Source organism: Amblyomma mixtum, chromosome 2, assembly GCF_055824585.1.
Source record: "Amblyomma mixtum isolate Tamu chromosome 2, ASM5582458v1, whole genome shotgun sequence".
Lineage (NCBI taxonomy): Eukaryota > Metazoa > Arthropoda > Arachnida > Ixodida > Ixodidae > Amblyomma > Amblyomma mixtum.
The window spans coordinates 179,005,187-179,025,572 of record NC_143013.1 but is presented as its reverse complement, the minus strand read 5'-3'; positions in this window follow the sequence as shown (position 1 = coordinate 179,025,572).

Sequence of the window (20,386 nt, the reverse complement as noted above, 5' to 3'; positions counted from 1 at the left end):
AGGAGGCGCTTTCAGAAAAGCAGCAATACATTAGGTAATGTTCTTGAAGTGTTTCATCAGTTGCTCACAAATACGGTGAAGCACATGCGCTAGATCGGCGGCATGGTCCGCTTGCGGGTAGCACGTCTTAGCAGAAGTGCGGCCTTATGCATGTAGGTTGCTGCGTCCCTTTAAAGCCGCCAAAATTTTCTTCCACACTAGATGGGCAGAGTACTTCAACGACTGGCTTACAAATTAGGTTGTAGTATCCAATTTGGGCTCTTCCAAAGGCTACGAGCATGATAAGAAAGTTCTTTTCTTCTTATATGCTGCAAGCATTCCCGCTAGCAAGTGGTCAACAAAGCGTCGCCACACATTTGTTTTCCTGCGGTGACAATTTCTTCTGATATTTTTCCAAAAGTTGCTTCACACAGAAGCGGACGGTAGATTTTTATGGTACGCTGTTATTGAAATGACTCTGTAGGAATTGTATCGCTACTGGATTTGTGATTTTTCTCGGTGGATACGCAGGCACTAAGACCTCGCAGTAATCATCGCAGAACGCATTGTTACGATTCCGCTACTGGCCTCTCTCAAGAGCGCTTCCTTGAGGGTTCAGGGCGCTTGACTCTAGACATCTGCCTGTAGCCCGAAATATTTTTGTGCTTCTTTTTGGAAGAAACCTAGGAAGAAGCATAGATAAACCTAGCAAAAGACATAAAAAATTAAACATTCTACCATCCGCACACAGGCCAATATAGTATAGAGGTGGACCATCCAAGTATTTGGAGAATAACACCATACGAGGGCAATACTTTATTTTTGACGAACACACGGACACCGTCTTAAACTTAGTGGGACGCTTTGAAAGAAACCCAAGCATTAAAACGAAGGTCGCGTGGCGGTGGCTGTACTGAAGGGGCGCAGGTTATCGCTTCTGCGTTTTCGGGTAACTGGTGTGATTCCATTTAGGCCTGTTACCAATGCCACCCGCGGTGCTTATGCAGACCGGGGAGCCCTCCTCGTTTTGGGCTCATCGTTTTCTGTTACGAATGACAGCTTTGCACTGCGTCGTGCCCCTGCTGGACCCTCACCAATTGTCCTTTCATGAAGATCAGGCGCGGCCGTGGCACAAATAAAGTAAATAAGGGGGAGGAGTGGCGACTAACAAAATGTTGGCAAACCTCTAACACATTCACATACATTCCGAAAGGCGGAACCTTCCGGTAGTTTATCACTTTATCAGCTAATGGCTGCTGCAAGCTTCCGCCACTGTAGAACGGCATGCGAAGACAAAGGTAGGGAAATCTGTTTTTCGCTACTATCACGACACGTGGTCGACACTGCTTACACAGCGAGTTTTGAGACAATGTTCACCACAGCCAATTGACGAGGTCGTCTAATAGAGCTGTGTGTGAGTGCTCAGAACCGAAATGGACCCGAAAGAAAAGGAATTTGAAAGCCTAGCAGCATTGCAGTTCGGGGCGCTTTTAGGCAAAATCGGGCAATTTTAGACACCAACATCGGAAGGAGGCATGCATACAGGCACTAACATCAAAAATAAACATTTATAGGTGCTAACAAAAGAGTAATAAATCTGTGTTCAACAATTAATTCATGCTCATATGTGATAATGCTCATATGTGATAACGATATGTTGAAAAAAAAAGGAGATTTTCATAAAATCCTGTGTGTAATCAATACAATGCTTCCTCTACACTGCGGCGAACTCTGATTTAACCGCATTAAACAGGATAGACGAGAAAGCCTGGCCTACTGAGATTATAATAGAAGATAGAGGTTAAGTGTTCAGCTTAGTTAGAGGTCCGCGTTAGCAGGAAGGATGTTTCCAAGGTCTCTTAATAACTGAAGTCTAAGTCCCTTTGTGAAAGATCGGCCATGACGACGAACGCTTTAATTTTTCGAACTCTGGCAGGGCAGGCTTTTGTTAGGCGTGGGTAACTCTGTTTTTCTGTCTTGCCCTGGTTTGCTTAATCTGCTGTAAATATAGAGTTTCTTACTATAACCTAGAGGGAAAGCTGGCGGCGCTGCACTTCCGCCACCATAGACGCTCAAAGCATCATGGGTCGGTGAGCTACTTGGTGCGGGACAGTTGTATCTTTTTGGGGGCGTGGAGTCTCACTACTAAGATATTTCATTCCGAAAACACTGTTCGTGTGCGCACAGACGACTTTGGCGCGAACACAGTGAGCAAAAGCCAGAGTAACGAAACCGCGACAGCACACGACGCCAATAAAAGTTTCTTTTGTCCGAAATGCCATTAAAAAAACTTTTAAACAACCATATTTTTTGAAAACATATTTTCTTCAAAAGTGCGCCTGTTAAGCACAAAATATTAGTTTCTGTAGTGTTCAATACATGGCCAATAGGACAGCGAGTCAGCTCTTATTTTGAGCAAACTTTGCATATTGTCACCGACAAACGGGTGAAGAAACAGCCCAGGTTCTAATTAGACGAGGTGGGCGTGCCAGCCAGCAGGCAGCTCGAGCGAGGAAGAAGACGATCTTCGATCACCTTGAATGCTCAAGACTTGGCAAGTCCCTGCTTAAACAGTTCGGCCGCGGTACGGCGCCACTGATTGGTCGGACGGTGGCATTGCTCCCCCTCTCTGAAGGGCACCGACTCGGTGCCGCAGCAATGGGCAGCACGAACAGACGGGACGCTGCACGTGTCCGGCGGCAGGTGTAGACATGCCTGAAGCGCTAGCGGGCGTGGTATGGCTTCATCCGTGCGACATGGACAACTTCGGAGGTCGGCCGTCTGGAGGAGCGAACTGTTCCTTGGGGAAGGACTTCATAGTTCACTTCACTTACTTGGCGGAGTACCTCGTAGGGGCCGAAATATCGGCGCAGAAGCTTTTCGGAGCGTCCACGCATGCGGATTGGGCTCCAAACCCAGACTTGTTCGCCGGGCTGGTAACTAACAGCTCTGTGGCGGAGGTTATAGCGGCGAGCGTCGTGGGTTTGCTGGTGCCGGATGCGCTGTCGAGCGAGTTGGCGGGCGGCCTCGGCGTGACGAACGAAGTGGTCAGCACCCACAACAGTTCAGGTAGTACTAGTTGGAAGCAACATTGCGTCCAGCATGGTGGTGGCTTCGCGACCATGCACTAAACGAAATGGAGTGAAACGCGTCGTTTCTTGTAGTGCAGTGTTATAGGTGAAACTGACGTAAGGGAGTATGGTATCCCAGTTCCGGTGGTCTGCGTCGACATACATGGAGATCATGTCGGCGATCGTCTTGTTGAGCCGTTCGGTGAGTCCGTTCGTTTGAGGGTGGTAAGCGGTTGTTTTTCAGTGACTCGTGCCGCTAAGGCGCATAACCTCCTGTGTGAGGGCCAAGGTGAACGCCGTTCCCCTGTCAGTTATAACGACGAGGGGGGCACCATGACGAAGCACAATGTTTAGAACGAAAAAGTTCGCAATTTCGTCAGCGGTACCACGGGGAAGAGCTTTAGTTTCACAGTACCGGCTGAGGTAGTCGGTGGCCACCACAATGTAGCGGTTACCCAGCGAGGACTGCGGAAAGGGGCCGAGTAAGTCCATGCCGACTTGGTGGAAGGGGTCTTGTGGCGGATCAATGGGCTGTAGTAGTCCGGCTGGCTTAGTCGGTGGCGTCTTGCGACGTTGGCGCTCGCGGCAAGTTCGGACGTAACGCTGTACAACTGCCGCAACCCTGGGCCAGTAGTACTTTTGGCGTATCCGCGCCAAAGTGCGAGAAAAACCCAGGTGACCAGAAGATGGGTCATCATGGCACGCCTGCAGGACTTCTTCGCGCAAAGCCGCAGGTACGACGAGCAGATACACAGCTTCCGTCGGGTGGTAGTTTTTCTTGTACAGAACGCCATCGCGCAAAGAGAATGACGACAGACCACGTGAGAAGAGTCGCGGGGGTGACTCTGCGCTTCCTTCAAGATACTCAATGAGAGGCCGGAGTTCACTGTCGTCTCTTCGGTGTTGAGTGAGGACGGACGTGGAGATGGCGCCGAGAAACACAGAATCGTCGTCGGGATCAGCTCGGTTGTCCTCGACAGGGGCACGAGACAGACAGTCGGCATCACTGTGCTTCCTACCGGACTTATAAACGATGGTGACATCGAACTCTTGAAGACGAAGGCTCCAGCGTGCAAGCCGCCCCGAGGGATCTTTCAGGTTCGCTAGCCAACACAGCGAATGGTGATCACTGACAACTCGAAACGGGCGGCCGTATAAATATGGGCGAAATTTGGTCACTGCCCACACAATCGCCAGGCATTCTTTTTCAGTAGTGGAATAGTTCGCCTCCGAGCGTGACAAGGTGCGGCTTGCGTATGCGATTACGCGTTCGAGACCATCCTGCCACTGCACAAGGACCGCACCGAGGCCGGTGTTGCTGGCGTCTGTGTGCAGTTCAGTGCCGGCTGACTCGTCGAAGTGGCCAAGGATGGGCGTACTTAGCAGACGACTGCGGAGGTCTTCGAAGGCTTGCTGTTGCTCCTGGCCCCAGAAGAACGGTTTGGCATCTTTCGTGAGGCGGATGAGGGGCTCAGCAATCTGGGAGAAGTTCCGCACAAAACGCCGATAATAGGCGCAGAGGCCCAGAAAGCGGCGCACACTTCGCTCATCGGTTGGCATGGGAAAAGCAGCGACGGCGGCTGTCTTATCGGGATCAGGGCTTACTCCCTTAGCGCTCACGATGTAGCCCAGAAACTTCAACTCCAGGAAAGCGAAGTGACACTTTTCGGGCTTGAGGGAAAGACCGGCCGAACGAATTGCGGCGAACACGGCGCGCAGGCGCCGCAGGTGCTCTTCGAACGTAGCGGAGAAGATGACAACGTCATCCAGGTAGACGAGGCAAGACTGCCATTTTAGGTCGGCAAGCACGGTGTCCATCATTCTCTGGAAGGTGGCATTAGCCGAGCACAATCCGAAAGGGAGCACCCGAAAATGGTACAGACCGTCCGGTGTAATAAAGGCGGTCTTTTCCCGGTCGCGCTCGTCCACCTCAATCTGTCAATAGCCACTACGTAAATCTATAGTGACGAGAAATACGTGGCGTGGCGTAGCCTGTCCAGGGAGTCATCATTCCGCGGCAGAGGATAAACGTCCTTTTTGGTGACTTTGTTTAGACGCCTGTAATCAACACAGAACCGTAGGGTGCCATCCTTCTTCGCCACAAGAACAACAGGCGATGCCCACGGGCTCGTTGACGGCTGTATCACGTCGTCCTGGAGCATTTCTTGAACTTGTCGGCGAATAGCGTCACGTTCCTTCGAAGAGACCCGATAAGGCGGCTGGTATAACGGTCGCTGGTTTGCGTCAACAATAATGCGATGCTTTGTGAGCGGAGTCTGCCTAACTTTAGAGGTCGAGGCAAAACAGTCGCGGAAAGAGTCGATAATGCTCTCCAGGCAGCGTTTCTGACGAGACGGGAGGTTCGGGTTGACGTCGGTCTTTATGGGAGTGGTCGGTGCCTCCACTGATGCCGGGATTTCGGACAACGCGTGCTGTCCCGCGAATTCACAAAGTTCTTCGAAATACGCAATAGCTGTTTTGCCAGGCAAACACTGAGGTTCAGAACCAAAATTGGTCACCAGAAGTTCGGTTCGCCCACTGTTCAATTCAATAATTCCGCGAGCAACACAGACTTGCCGACAAAGGAGCAGCGAGATGTTGGTTTCAGCGATGCCACGAGTGCTGGGGCTGTTATCGCACTCTACGGTAACAAACATGCTGGCTCTTGACGGGATTACTACCTGGTCGGCACAGACGCATAGCTTAGCCCTGCGTGGCTCGGTATCGTCGTCGACAGGGCCTTGGGTGGAAAACGACACGATGAGCTCCTGTAGATTGATAACGGCACCTACTCTTGAAGAAAATCCAAACCGAGTATGAGGTCCTTGGAACACTCGGGTAACACAGCAAAGCAACCAGGGAAAGTTACTCCGCGGATCTGGATTCGCGAAGTGCAGACACCGATCGGAGTTACGACGTGGCCACCAGCTGTCCGGATCTGCGGCCCAGACCAAGGGGTCAGTACCTTAATCACGGCCGTGGCTAATCGACTGCTCATTACAGAAAAATCGGCGCCGGTATCCACCAGTGCAGTAACGTCGTGGTTGTCAGCGTATACCGGTATTTCGGCAGAAACCAGTCGGTCGCAGCACGTCGTTGAGGTCGTCGGGTCAGGTCGTCGTCGGTCGGAGCGTCGCGGCGAATCTTCGAATGGAGGCTCTTGACACGGTCCAGTAGCGGCGGCCCTACCCCCGGAGGACGCCGTCTTCATTTTCCCGACGAGGAGACGCACCTCTGAACTGGCCAGAGGTCGATGGGCGTCCGGGCGAAGAGAACCGCTTTGGCGATGGTGATCTGGACTGGCGCCGCTGCGGGGTCGAGGACTGCACGTTATCAGCCAGGTACAGCTCGATGTCCCGTGGTCTTTCACCGTAGCGCGGTCGAGGTGCGTCAGGTGAAAACCATCAGGTGCGTCAGGTGAAAACCACAGGTGAAAAACCCATTCTGTGGTAGGGGCAGTGGCGGAGGATGTGGCCGGGCCCCCCGCAGTGGTAACAGAGCGGCCGATTGTTTGGCGTACGCCACACGTGCGCTTTGCTCATGCGGGGCCTGTACTCCTGCGGCACAGATGGTACTGCTGCGCTCGGGTACTGCAGAGATGGCACTGGCATGGGAACGACGGGGGAAAAGACTTGCATCGCTGGCCCAGGACTTCGTAGTGCCTCGCTGTACATCATAACAGAGGGCGCCGGGTGTGGAGCTGGGGGCGGCTGCACAGCTCGTCGGATTTCGTCACGGACTACGTCCGTTACGGCAGCGACACTGGCCTGTGGAGCTTCCAAGCGAAGTTTCGCCAATTCCTCGCGCACAACGCTTCTTACAAGCTCCCGAAGCTCCTCGGCGGGCAGCGACGTAGGCGTGTGCTGGGAAGCGTCTGCTACAGTAGCCTCACGTCCGTAGTGCGCGCCCCGTTCCTGCAGAGAGCGCTCGATACTCGTTGCCTCCCTTGTGAAGTCGGCCACTGTTCTTGGCGGGTCACGGACAAGTCCGGCAAATAGCTGTTCTTTTACGCCGCGCATTAAGTGGCGCACCTTCTTCGCCTCTGGCATAGCAGGGTCGGCCCGATTGAACAGACGCGTCATGTCCTCGACGAACATCGCGACGCTCTCGTTGGACTGCTGGGACCTCGAGTGCAGAGCGATTTCAGCCTTTTCTTTTCTTTGGTTGGTGGTAAACGTCGCTAGGAGTTCTCGACGAAACACTTCCCAGGTGGTAAAGGAGGCTTCGTGATTTTCGAACCACGTTTTGGCTGAGTCCTGCAGCGCAAAGTAGACATTGCGCAATTTGCGCTCGCCGTCCCATTCGTTGAAGCCCGCCACTCGGTCAAAGCTGGCCAACCAGTCTTCTACGTCCTGGAACCTGTCCCCGTGGAACGGCAGCGGCGACCGAGGTGCGTGAAGGACGAATGACGGGGCATTCTCGGAAAGCTGAGTCGTCTGGCTAGCCACGGTTGAGGTCATTGCTCTTACCGCTCTTACCGAAGCTGTCAGTTGGCTGAACTCCGATTGTAGGCCTCGCAGACGGCGGCTCGCTTTGTGGACGGGTGTTGTGTCCACGCGTGGAGAACAGGTGTCGAGAGTGTCCTCGCAATCCGAGTACATGGGACGTTACCCAGCGGCTCCACCAAATATGTGACCGACAAACGGGTGAAGAAATAGCCCAGGTTCTAATTAGACGAGGTGGGCGTGCCAGCCAGCAGGCAGCTCGAGCGAGGAAGAAGACGATCTTCGATCACCTTGAATGCCCAACGCTTGGCAAGTCCCTGCTTAAACAGTTCGGCCGCGGTACGGCGCCACTGATTGGTCGGACGGTGGCAATATACATGCTTTTCTGCTTATTTGTTGTAATGATTAGACAGGATATTGAATATTATGGCATTCTTAATTATTGAACAGCGTTTATTTTTGCATTATTTTTTGGTGCAAAAGTTTTATTCCTGAAGCCAGTAGCTCACCGGGCCATGATTCTTTGAGCTCCCATGGTGGCTGAAGTGGCCTTGAGGGGTCTCCACGGTAACTCCCACAGAAGGGGCGCCAGCGTTCCCTCCAGGTAATAGTAAGAAAATCTACGGCTGTTAAGAAACCGAAATACAATTTACGTCCCTTAAAAGCTAGGTGACATTCTGATATTTAAGTTAAAAAACATTTAACACGCTTTCTTGGATCGTAAAGTGAGGCTGGTTAAACGGTTTGTTTCGAAAGCGCTAAGACAACACGGACAAAGAAGGAACGGACTGGGACAAGCGCTGCTCTTTCTTTGTGCGTGTTAACGTGCGAAAAACGTCTAACGTGCAACCAGCTAGGCCGATCCGCCACTCACAAAGTGAACAAGGAAGGGAAACCCTCAGGGTGGGTTCGAACATTTCGACAAGAGGCCAAGACGAGGACAAGTTCGCTTGTGGAAACTTTGGCAAATGCCCTGAGGGTTTCGCTTCTTGTTTACTTTGTGATGACTGTTCCTTTTAGTACGACATGGTGAGTTTTCTCAGCTCGATTAGATATGTTATTAGCTGGACTGTACTGTAACACGATGAACAGGTTGCCAGACGACGGCCAACAAAAGGATGCGGCAAAACATGACGGTTTATTAGGTGATCCTTTGTGCTGAAGTATAATTTTTCTTGTTCATAGCCTTTACGAGACGCTTTGTGTGCACAAAGCATGTATAGGTGAACAGGGCTTCAGCCTCCACCAAGCGGACTCAGGTAACCTGCCAGATAATGCTGTCGCTACGCTTTAAGAAAATAACAAAGGATGCTGATCCTTTGAGCAATCCTTCGCGGGAATCAAGAAGAGACTACAGCACATGAAACCGGAGGAAAAAACTAAAAGGCCAGCTACTAATAACATTGCACAAATAAGCTTGTCTCCGCCCTCTACCCGCCCGCTGGAAACCTTCTGCACACAGACAGCAATGAAAACGGCAGCCGCTTTGAAATGCAGTTGACTAAACGTAAGCTTGCTCCAGTCGCCGCGGTCATTGCCTCTGCAAGCGCTATTGCACTGTGCATCGGTCGGCGTTACACTTGGAATAAAGGTATAAAATTCCCAAGGCGACTATGTCATACTGATGCCTTCTCTATACATCACAAAAGCTATATTATAACGAAAGTTAAGTATTTCCGCAATACCTCCCGTAAAAGACAAAGTATTGAAAGAGAGTCGTTTCTGTTCGTAACCTGGAGTCGCATAAAACATAAAAGAAAACTGAGAATAGAATACAACAGATAAGGAAGCGCAACAGACTACTCTTCTTCTCTGAGCTGAGTCACTAATTCTTGGGTCTATATTTCTTGAAATGATTCAGAAACCCAAGGGCTTATTTTAGAGGCAAGTTTCTGTGGAATAGTGTTTGCCCAAATAAAATTCATGGGACGATCGAAACTGATTTGCTTCCGTGGACCACGTGCACAGAGGTGAGCCAGTTTCGAGAGAGTCCATCTTTTTGCCACTTTAGGATCTGTGAAATCCTGGGGAACATCTTATTCTTCTCCAGGTAAATGCAACCATATTCAGTTAACTACATAACACGTCTCCGAAGCCTTTAGCCCCAGAGATAGAATCTCCTGGAGCTCTCGTAGCGGAAACAATGTGATGCTAAGAACGCTGCAGCGACAGCTTGTGCTAAAACCCGGCCTTTCAAAAATAAACACTGTTACGCAATGCGGGTCGAGTGCTTAGGGAGCACTTTAGGCGCGACCAACCGAAAGTAGTTTCTAGAATCGAACGCGGCTGATCGACGCATTGGTTCCACGGTGATGCTTTAATCAAGTAACGTAAGCGGCACATATTCCGGTTCACTGAAACAGCATAAAGCGCTCCACGCTACTACTCGTTGTTAGAGATCAGTGTTACAAAGAACGCCAGCTGCCAAACCCAGCGCCCCGTTTGTTGACTCGAACTTCCGGGTAATCGAGAGGCTGAGGATAAGGACGTGGTCGACGCGAAGACGGAGCCCTATTAATTCAGGGAGTGCGGCTGCTCTTCGGGCTGAGATGGATGGCTTCCTGCGTCCGGGGTAAACGAGATTTCGAAGTGTCTCGGACGGAAAGGGCTGCAAGGGAGCTCACACCGAGGGCGTCGGAGGGAAGTGTCAGAAGAAAAGGGAAGCCGGTGAAAGCTGGCACATTAGTGAGTTCGGTGAGTCTGAGACGTGTCGGTGGCTAGCTGACAGGTGTGTAGGGCAACTAAAAGCTGGCTTTTCACTCGGGCCTTGGTGATGCCGTCGAAGTAAATCGCAACGTGCCTCATGCGTTGGACATTTATGCGACGAATGTAGCCCAAATACGTTTAGTATTGGAATGTAGGGCGGCAAGCAGGAAACACTGCACGGGTTCTTTCTTTTGGACGGGATCAGCAATGAGGTGAATGCTAACTAAAGCTTCAGAAAATGTTTTCCCGCAGTATTGCGAGCGAAAGCTGTTAGTCTGCGATTTATACCCCTATAATAGGCTGCTGGGAGTATGTGACAATACTCAATTAAGAAGGCACACAGCTCCCCGCAAAGAAATACCCATGCTGCCGGTCTTGGTCAAAGTTTCAGGTTGAGCTCAAACGTTTCGGCAGAGCGCGAATATTGACAGACATACTTGTAACCAGGAATCATTGCGGTGATAGTAAACAAACAGGCTTCCGTTCGACAACCAGGCTTTTGTTGGCCACACAATAAAGGTGATGTGAACCCTATCGAAAAATCTCATATATGTGTGTCATACGTTTCTGGTTCATACGAGAATATGGAATATGTGTCATATGGGTGATATGTGTGATATGTGTCATAAGTGTCATATGTGTCTCGTTTACAATTATTGGGAAAGGAATGGGAAGCGCTGGGGTGGAATTAAAAGGCAGTTAACAATAAAACAGCTTAAATTGAAGTTAGTGAACGAAAGAAAGTAAAAAAAAATTGAGGGCAAAAAAAAAACTACGGGTCCTTCCGGATTCGAACCATTAACATACAGATCTACAGCTCACTATGCTAACCACTACACTACACCACGGCTGACATTTTTTTTTTCGTTATTGCATGGAAGAACTTCCGTAAAAAGGGGGAAAACTTCAATCAAACTGGTTCGCGTCTCAAGTTACGAGGCTGCTTAATACGATCCCGCCATAGCCCTAACTAGAGATGTAAAATTTCAAGAAATTTTGAATGGTGTGGAAGAAACCATTTTTTTCGGGTTTTTTTCATGAAAAATTGGAAATTTTGCAAAACGTATCAAAAATAGATTTATTTGCAACAGCACGACGATCGATAATAATTCTCCGAAGTTCAGTCGAATATGCAGTTATAGATGTCATATTGTGAAACGAACTTCTTGTTCTATTGCACCGAGAAGATAAATAATTATTTGCACTGCAGGCGAATATGGAGATATAAATATCATATTTGTGGAACGAACTTCTTGTTCTATTGCACCGAGAAATGGAACATGAAAACTGATCTATAAATCACTCCATATCGGACTCAGAGTCACTTTTGCTGGATGCGGCGCTACGCGCAGCAGCATGGCCTGAAGTTGTGTCCACAGCTATAGGTTCGACTGCACATACACAAGCTTTTTAACGCGTTCCCCTGAAAGCCTGTTGCGAATCCTTGTTGGCACGTTTCCGAAACGTGACCAGTTTCGTTCGCAGCTGGCGGTTGATTGTGGTATCTGCAGCAGTCAGCAAGCCAGACGAGTTAGATGCTGGTTGGTGCAAAGGCCTTGCCACCAGGTAGATGGGGCCACGTGCATCGCTGAGTCCCAGACCCCCGTCCTGGATCAAATTCCTGCGGATGTACTCTGCTACGTTGGAAATCAAGAAGCTTAGGCTTGTATTTGGCTAAAACCGCTTACGCGCACAGCAGCCTATGTTATTTATGCCGTGTGTGCCGCGCTGTAGAATTTGCAGCCATTTTGTTTTACTTGAGCCGTGAGTTCAAGTATTAGTGTGTTTTTAAGTCAAGCCTGGATCTTATATATGTGATCTGGCCTTCAACCTGCGTTCTCGCAGCACGAACGTTTTAAAAGCCCTACCTGGCACCGGCGATGACGACTGCTCTCCAATCGTTCAACTATGCACACTGTAATGGTTTTCAAAGCAAAATCAAAAGCCTAAACTAAAAGCAAGCAGTTATAAAACCTTGAAATTGCATTGTGAAATTTTCGATGTTTCTTTCCATTTTTTCTCGTCTGAAAAAAAAAAACGAAAAAAAACGGTTTTTTTCCAAAATTGCAGTGTTTTTTTCAGGCCTTCACATCTCTAGCCCTAACTCAACACTGCATCCCCATCAAAACATCAAAATTCAGGGAGGCACACACATGCATCTAGGCACGGCAGCCAGCTTGGAGGTTCTTCGCGCGCAGCATATACACTCCTCACCAAAGCACGCTGTTCACGAAACACAGATTTGGGCGATCTTGGTGGATGACACGGAAGAATTTTGCGTTATATTTGAATGACAAGACTTACTCTATGCTTTCCACTATGGAATTCGACGGTTAGGTGTGAGGTCAAATGTTTATTTGTCGGGTTTAAGGAGCTTAAATACAGCCCATTGCACTTCCACTGATATTGTGAATCTTAATGCGCTCTGTGATAAGCACTGTAAGATCCGATATTTGTATGTATTTTAATTTTCACAGCGCCTGCACTATTCATGGTAGTACTCTCATTGAGCACTTACTGTTAACTACAGTCGGAGCTCTTGCATGAAAATACCTGGCGTTATTCGCTATGCAGCTTTACGACAGCTCAACTCAGCCCAGAAGGCAATATTTGCCTTCTAGCTGAACGTTTGTCCAAGCGTATTGGAAACGCCTAACGTCATACTGTTTGGATAGCCGCTGTTTACAACAAGAGGGCACACGCAGAGAATCAAGGAGAAAAATATGTGAAACAGGCCAAGAGTTTTTTATGCGTTGGTTGGGCACTTGTTAATCGCTTGTCCATCCCTTCTTTTCCGCGTGTTGCAAACAGCAAGGCCCACTCTATAAGAGACACTCATCAGCGACTATCTGTTTCGCACGAAATTGATGTAAGCTGATACGATGCATGTCGGAGCTCTTGTGTACGCACGAGTGTCGCGTGTCAGTTGAGGTATGCCACATATGTAATAAGTCCCTACAAGGCACACTTCCGTAGCGCGTGAACTACTATATATGCAGCACATGTGTTCATCCGTGACATATGTGACCCGTATGACCTGGTACGCAGCCCATACGCGTTCATACAAGAAACATTTGTGACACATATGAACTCGTATGAAGCATATGTGCTGATACGAGGCGCATTTGTCGACACATATGGCTCATATGATGCCCATATGAATCCATTCGAGGCACATATGTGACACATATGAACTCGTTTGAAGCCTATATGTGTTCATATGAGGCACATATACTGACACATATAACTCATATGGGCTGCATACGAGTTCATACGAGACACATATCTGACACATATAGCTCGTATGTAACACATATGGAATGATACGAGACACATAAGAATTCATAGGAGATTTTTCAATAGAGAAAGCGCTGAGATAATATAAATGCCTATTCGAACTGAATTTCGCCAATTTTCTGCTGCCGAGGTCTTTGTTCGGAACAAGATACATAAATTATAAATGCAGAAAGGTATCCTTGGTGCACATCCCGCGCATTCCGCTTTTGCACAAGCACCAATTATTAAGATCAAAAGAATTTCGGCGCTTTATCCCTTCCTTCTTCTGTTATTTTATTAACAAGATTTCCTTTTTCCTCTCCTGCACTTCCCTGTTCATTCCTGGGTGTGTTCGCAAACAATGCCAGTAACCTCTTCTTCTGCCCCCGTTGTTACATCTGGACTTTGTTCTCCTCAGTTGTGTTCGTCCGTATCTCTGTTGCCCAATCGTGATTGAGTCCTGCGTGACCTGCGTTTCGTTGCAGCCTCGCTGCGTTTTGCCTCTAGATGTTTACACCCTTCGCGCCTTCGATGTTTGTCTAGGGTGCCTTAGTAAGGAGAAGAATTTCGCGGCAGGCATTCTGAGGAGGCGTGCGACTTTTGTGGGGTTTCGGCCACTTTTCTAAATTGCGGAAGTAGACAACGCAGCAATGTGATTTAAATGAAAACATGTGAACAGGAAATTCAACGGCGTTTCACACGTTTGAATTCCATGACTATTACCACAGTGAGGACCACTGTTGAAACAAAAAATCTTAGATGTTTCCTTTGGCCCTACTTAGTATATATCTTATCCTTTGTTTTTCACCAGTGATATCCATGTTGTAACGGATCGCATGCTGCCTCGAATTTGGAGTCATCAGGAATTCTCACCTTTTGGCATATTAAGAGATAGATGCGCGTCAAAAAAGCTAGTTCTTCGCGACATTTTGCAGTTTTCTGGTTTTGATTGCAAAATTGTCCTTGGGCATTCAGCTACAATTCCCTCAAAACCAAGTAGAAATTCGAACGGGAAGTTAGTACAAGGTCCATTTCAATGAGCCACAGTGGCTCGAGAAACTGCAACTTTCGGCGCACATGTCAATTTTAGAGCGTCTGCCTCTTAAAAACGCGTTAGCGCCCGCCTTTGCCGTTTGCTTAGAGAGGTAGATTTCATTAGATCAGCGAACCTTTACTCATTTATTTAGGCATCCTCATTTATCATTACATGCCGTTTTATGCCCTGAGGCAATAAACATCGCATTAAAAAAAAGTAAGCCTTCTTCTTACAGACAACATCTCCTACAGTTTTGTGTTTTGGATGTAAATAATAAAAAGTACGTTCTCGCGCCTATTTCGAGCGTTTCTACTGGATCATTAAATCACGTGGTGCTTTAGAGTAGCCGCAATTGGTCCACACCGATGCGCAACAGTGGCGAAGGCCCCCTTTTGTTACCACCTGCTTTTGCTTTGCGCTGCAACTACATCGATCTCTCCGACGTTTGTTTCTGAATCAGTTCGAAATGAACGACGACATGAAGAAGCGCGATTTACGAGATCGGAAATCTCACACGAAGAAAGCGTACTGAGGATACCGTCGCAAGCCTCGACAGAAAACGACAGAGGAAGGCAGTCGCCCGACGCCAGCTAGCCCTAATTAGGGTTACGACGACTTGGGCGAAATTGACGCTGCGGTGGACTTCGTGAGCGCCACGGAGGTGAAGATTGGACTGTTTTACAGTGATACAGCTGTGAGCAACCGTCATTAAAGAATTGCCGCGATATGCGGCATCAGTGCGCCCTAAGTGCCGTACTTGTAACCTTGCGGTACGCGAACCGGCCGAAAAACGCAAGGGCCTTTCGGCGTTTCTTGAACTCTACTGCAGAAATAGCCCGTGCCCTGCATCGCTACTTTCTTCTCCGTACACCTCGAGCCGTGCTGTGCCTGGTGTACTCGCGGATGGCCACCACCGTAAGCCGGAGCTGTCAGACTGGGAGCTCCTGCGACAGCTTCGCCGTGAACATCAAGGCGGACGTGGGTGCGCGCGCGATAGGCATCGGACACGAGCAGCTGTCCTGTTTTTGTGCCATTCTCGGCTCGCCGACGCCGTTGCATCGCAAGAACTTCGTTTCAGACTAATATTTCCATTTTGTCAAGAAATTTCATGCGCATTTGTGTCATGCTTTTTAAGAATACAGATGTTTACAACTTTCAAGTGCGTTTTTCGCCGATTCTGATTTCAGCATTTTTTACGTTATTTGCACAAAATTACAAGTACGTAAATTTGGCGCATTTGGATGAAATTTTTTATACAGCTTCTTGAATGTGTGCAAGTGTGCAAAATGGGAATATCTATTTGAATTATCAATATCAGTTCTACATTTTTTTCGCAAAAATTCGCACAATATTGACTAACAGCATCCAGAATGTAGACCTTTGGTGTTCGGGAATTTTTTTGCAAACACATTATATCTTGATTAAATTTCAAGTAGTTTTGTTCATACTACTTAACCTAAGATGCAAAATAAGCTATTGCAAACTGCATCTAAACATAAATATAATCCTCCAAAAAGTGTTCACTAAAAGCCTTATAATTTACTTTTGAGGACTCTATTACACAAAACATATGCAAGCTACATAAAAAACTTAGGCTATCATTAGAATCTACACTAAAAACCTTATCAATGATCTAAATTTCACAATATTAGGTTGAATATTGAAAAAAAGTGTCTTCGAGGTGCATCTCCCCTTAAACAATGCATTTTTGAAGGATTAAAGCGCAAATTTGCTTAATGTCACGTGGAGCGTTTAGCGATAAGCCGTTGAGCTATAGCTTTGAGCGATAAGCCGAAAAAGTCTCCTTCTGTATAAGGAACATCCGTGTCAAGACATCACCCCTTCTCTGTGCTGATACCTACTACGAAGTTTGAGGAAAGTACTGCCAGCAGACATCAATGATAATAGTAAATTCACCAACTTTTCACAAAAAGCTTTCCAATAAAAGAAGGAAGCCTTTCCCTCAACGTTTTTTGCTTGCTTGGACCCAGGAGAATAAATTCACGTTCAGTAAGAGCAGAGAAAAAATTTCTTTTCCGCGCATATATTTTCACCCCAGGCACCTTATTAAAATAATCCAATCTCACTTCAAGACAACTGTTTTCGGAAACTGTTAAGCGCAGAAATATTTCCGCCTGGTCCGTAAAAGTTTCAATTCTGTACGGCTATGTTAAATTGTTAGCCAAGTGCTTTTTATATACATGCACCACATGCAAGCTTTGCGCTCTAATAAAAAAGAAGCTTCCTTCAACACAATTCTTGATAGGTTAAGTTCGGTCGCATTTTTTTTGGTAGAGTTTTATTTAGGCGTGCAACATCCATTTTTTTGTAATTCTGAATATTATCCAGTGTCCGCGCCATTTCTCGCAACCTACTGACCTTATGACCATTCATGCGAAGAATTCTGTCGGCATGTTGAGGTACTCTGACGTCACGTCGTTAAAGGGCAAGTGAAGCGGTTTTAGAATTCGATGAGTTTAAGGTTGCCGAATGTGCAAAATGTGCAGGTAAAACCTACAAAATCGTTTTGCTCTAGCACTTGAAATGGTGGCGTAATCGCCGAATAAAGTCGTCGTCGGCGTTCAGATTCTCTGATGTGCACAGCGATGGGCAGAGGCCCCGATAATGACGTCACGTATGACGGCACTACGTTTCCAGCGAAGAAACGGTTATTCCATGGAAGAAAACCGATGCCATTTAAGGTGAAGCTCACGATGCATTGTTTGGCGCCATCCGACGACGCACAGCAGCATGCAGGCGTAAGCAGCGGGCATCTGAAATTTCGGCAACAATGACGTCACTGCCGAGTTTCCTCGCACTCCTCCAACGTACTCAGGAGAAGCCTAAACATCGTCGTGGTTTTAATCGACGATTATGACGCCAATTAAAATGCCACAGCAAAATTACTTTTCATGCTTTATCTAGAAGCTTGATAGATTCGAATTCTTGAATAACCTCGAATTCTCAAAAAAGTGTTTCAGCTTCCCTTTAAGCACGCATAGAGCATTCGATTTTACTCTGCACGCTAAAGTAAAATCAGAATTTCAAAAAGGAAAACATCGCGATGAACGATATTATTTTGTCAAACTTTACCGGAAGATGCTCCTTTGTTCAGCTCTGAGATTTCAAATTTTCGTGTGCATTTCAATGCATAGGAAAATGTAAAAGAGACTGAATGGTACCTGAGCTAAACAGTGGAAAATCTGTCAACGATGAACAGTGCAATCACTTTCTTTCAACACTCGCATAATCATAGTTATTGCCGTTTTGATTCTAAAAATAAGTCAAATTAGTATACAAAGCTGAAGAAAAATAACGCGCCTTACGAGAATTTCTTCCAAAAATTCAGTACGAGCAATCATGAGCGTCAGTTTTTTTATGAGTATTTCACCTGTGCTTGAAATGAAGCAATATATAGCCGAAATAAATTTCATATTACCGAACCTTTTTCTTTACTATGTTTATAAAAAACCTAGATCATCCGGTGCACTTCTCAGTTGAGAAACCTTACCCCTGAGCGCAGAGAAATTAGCACCCCATTGATGAAGCATTTTTATAGATCTTATTAAGGAATTTCTTATTAAGGTCTCTTATTAAGACTTTTATCTTATTAATCTTATCAAGGTCTTTGTGCAGCGACCGATTCGTGAGTAAAAAGGAGCACAGTAGTTTTTTCGTCTCTTTTATGGCTTCCGTGTCGATCGCCCACTGAGCATTCGAACAAGCTCCCCGTTAATCATCCGCTCCTGTGAGTTATCGAACGCCTACACGCATAGAAGCAGGGACACTGCCCGAACAATTAGCAATGACCAGCGACGCTCCTTCCACGAAGCTTAAACAGAAATCAGAAAGACTAACGAGACGCCGGGGAAGAAGTCTAGCCTCCCTGTTATATCGACCACGAGGGTTCATCGATTTCTCCAGTAGCGCTTATGAAGCCGCCATGCAGGTTCCCACTCTTTGTCTTCTGGTTCACAGCAACTTGGGCCAACAGCGGCTGCACTGATGCGCACAAAGACTGAGCTCTTGCTCAAAGCTGCCAGAAGGTTGTGGATGGAGTCCACAGTTGTGCCGCTTCCCTAAAGAACTACAGAGGAGGAAAGCTGAGCTCTTCCGTCCACATCTTGAGGCTTCGGGACCGAAAAAATACGCGCAGCCGCCATTTCCTCGAACGAAGAATCTCTACCGAATTTCCTTTCAATAAATGAGCCCTGCTCCGAATGAAAAATTGGCCTGCATTTCAACAACAGTTATTTATTGTCTTTGTACAAGCATTCATAGTAGTTTCTTTGATGATGACTTGGACAGTACGGAATAATTTTGTTAGCTCTCACTCGCCAAATCCCGGGTAATTTGAAGAGACGCTATTGTCATGTCAAACCCATGCTCATTTAAATAAGATATGAGATTCCATTTCCTATGCGGTCACTGCCGACGATGCGAGAGACGGAGTGCATCCCGGGTAGCCTGGGCAGCGCAGTGACCTCAGAGATACAGCAGGCTCTATTATGACTTGGCGCCGCATTACAAACTGCCTGGTAATTGTACGTGGGCGTGAGCATGCGTGCGCCTAACACCAGACTACAAAGGCGCTGCATACTCAACTGTACGGCAGCATATATTATTTAGCGAACAGTGCCCCGCCGTGGTGGCTCAGTTGTTACGGCGCTCGGCTGCTGGCCCGAAAGACGCCGCGTCGATCCCGGGCGCGGCAGTTGAATTTCGATGGAGGTGAAATTCTAGAGGTCCGTGTACTGTGCGATATCAATGCACGTTAAAGAACCCGAGGTGGTCGAAATTGCCGGAGTCCTCCACTACGGTGTTTCTCATAGCCTTAGTCGATTTGGGACGCTAAACCCCAATAAACCAAACCAAACTAGGCCACGCAGGCGAAGCGCCTGTGTCGACCGACATGCCTCAGCACGGCTGTACGCCGTGAGCAGAGGTGGCCCAGCGCAAGTTCGTCATAAGCGCAGTCCTGCCGACACCTTGGTTACACGCGGCTTGCATTTATCCCCCCCCCCCCTGAACGTCATCTGTGAGCCTGTGTAGCTAATTCGGTAGTTGTGACATCGCTGTCCAGTGCGTGCTGTGCACGTTGCCTAGGTAAGTGGGGGATTTCGTCATGGCGTTCATTCGCCGCTCCTTCCTCTTTCGCTTAGCCCATGGTCGAAAGAAACGAGCATTCCATCCACAAATGGACCAAGGACGGGGGACAGAAACACGACCACAGCATGACGTGGAGTGGTGGTTCTCTTTCGTTCCTGCGACTTTCTTTATGCAATTTAGCTTTCATTTTGTTCTACAATGAAATGCCAATTTGCCCAGTCCTTGCTCTTCTAATCAGCTTATTATTTTTTCACAGGCCATTAGCGGCGCTCTACTGGTTTATTTTGCTGGTTCCGTGGCCGTGGATTCTGGATGCCATGAGATCTTCGTTCCCCTTGGGAGGCTACCAGTTGCAATAAAATGATACTGGTTTAGGCTCTCTATGCGGCAGCTCACACGGTGAGCTTTTTGTTTGGAACACAGACCGAAAAATATAAGGCCTTTAAAAGCTAAAACCGTTTTCTTAGCGCCAAAGCGTATTGTTCATGGAGAAATAAAATGAAACTTATTTATTCAGCGCCTTTCGCCACACGAAACGTTTAGTACGTAGTAAATGAAGGACGAAGTTGCATCCTGTGCAGGAAGTGATAAGAAAGAAAGCATTAACGTAAAAATGATGCTTTGATTGTGTGTCGAGTTTCACATCATGGGGCTGCAGGCGGAGTATCGGAGGCTCGTCAACGGAAGGCTCCGGTTAAGTTTGGCAACCTGCGCTCTTTAATTTTTGCTATGGGACGCAGATCTTTAGTCTTTGTGTCCATAAA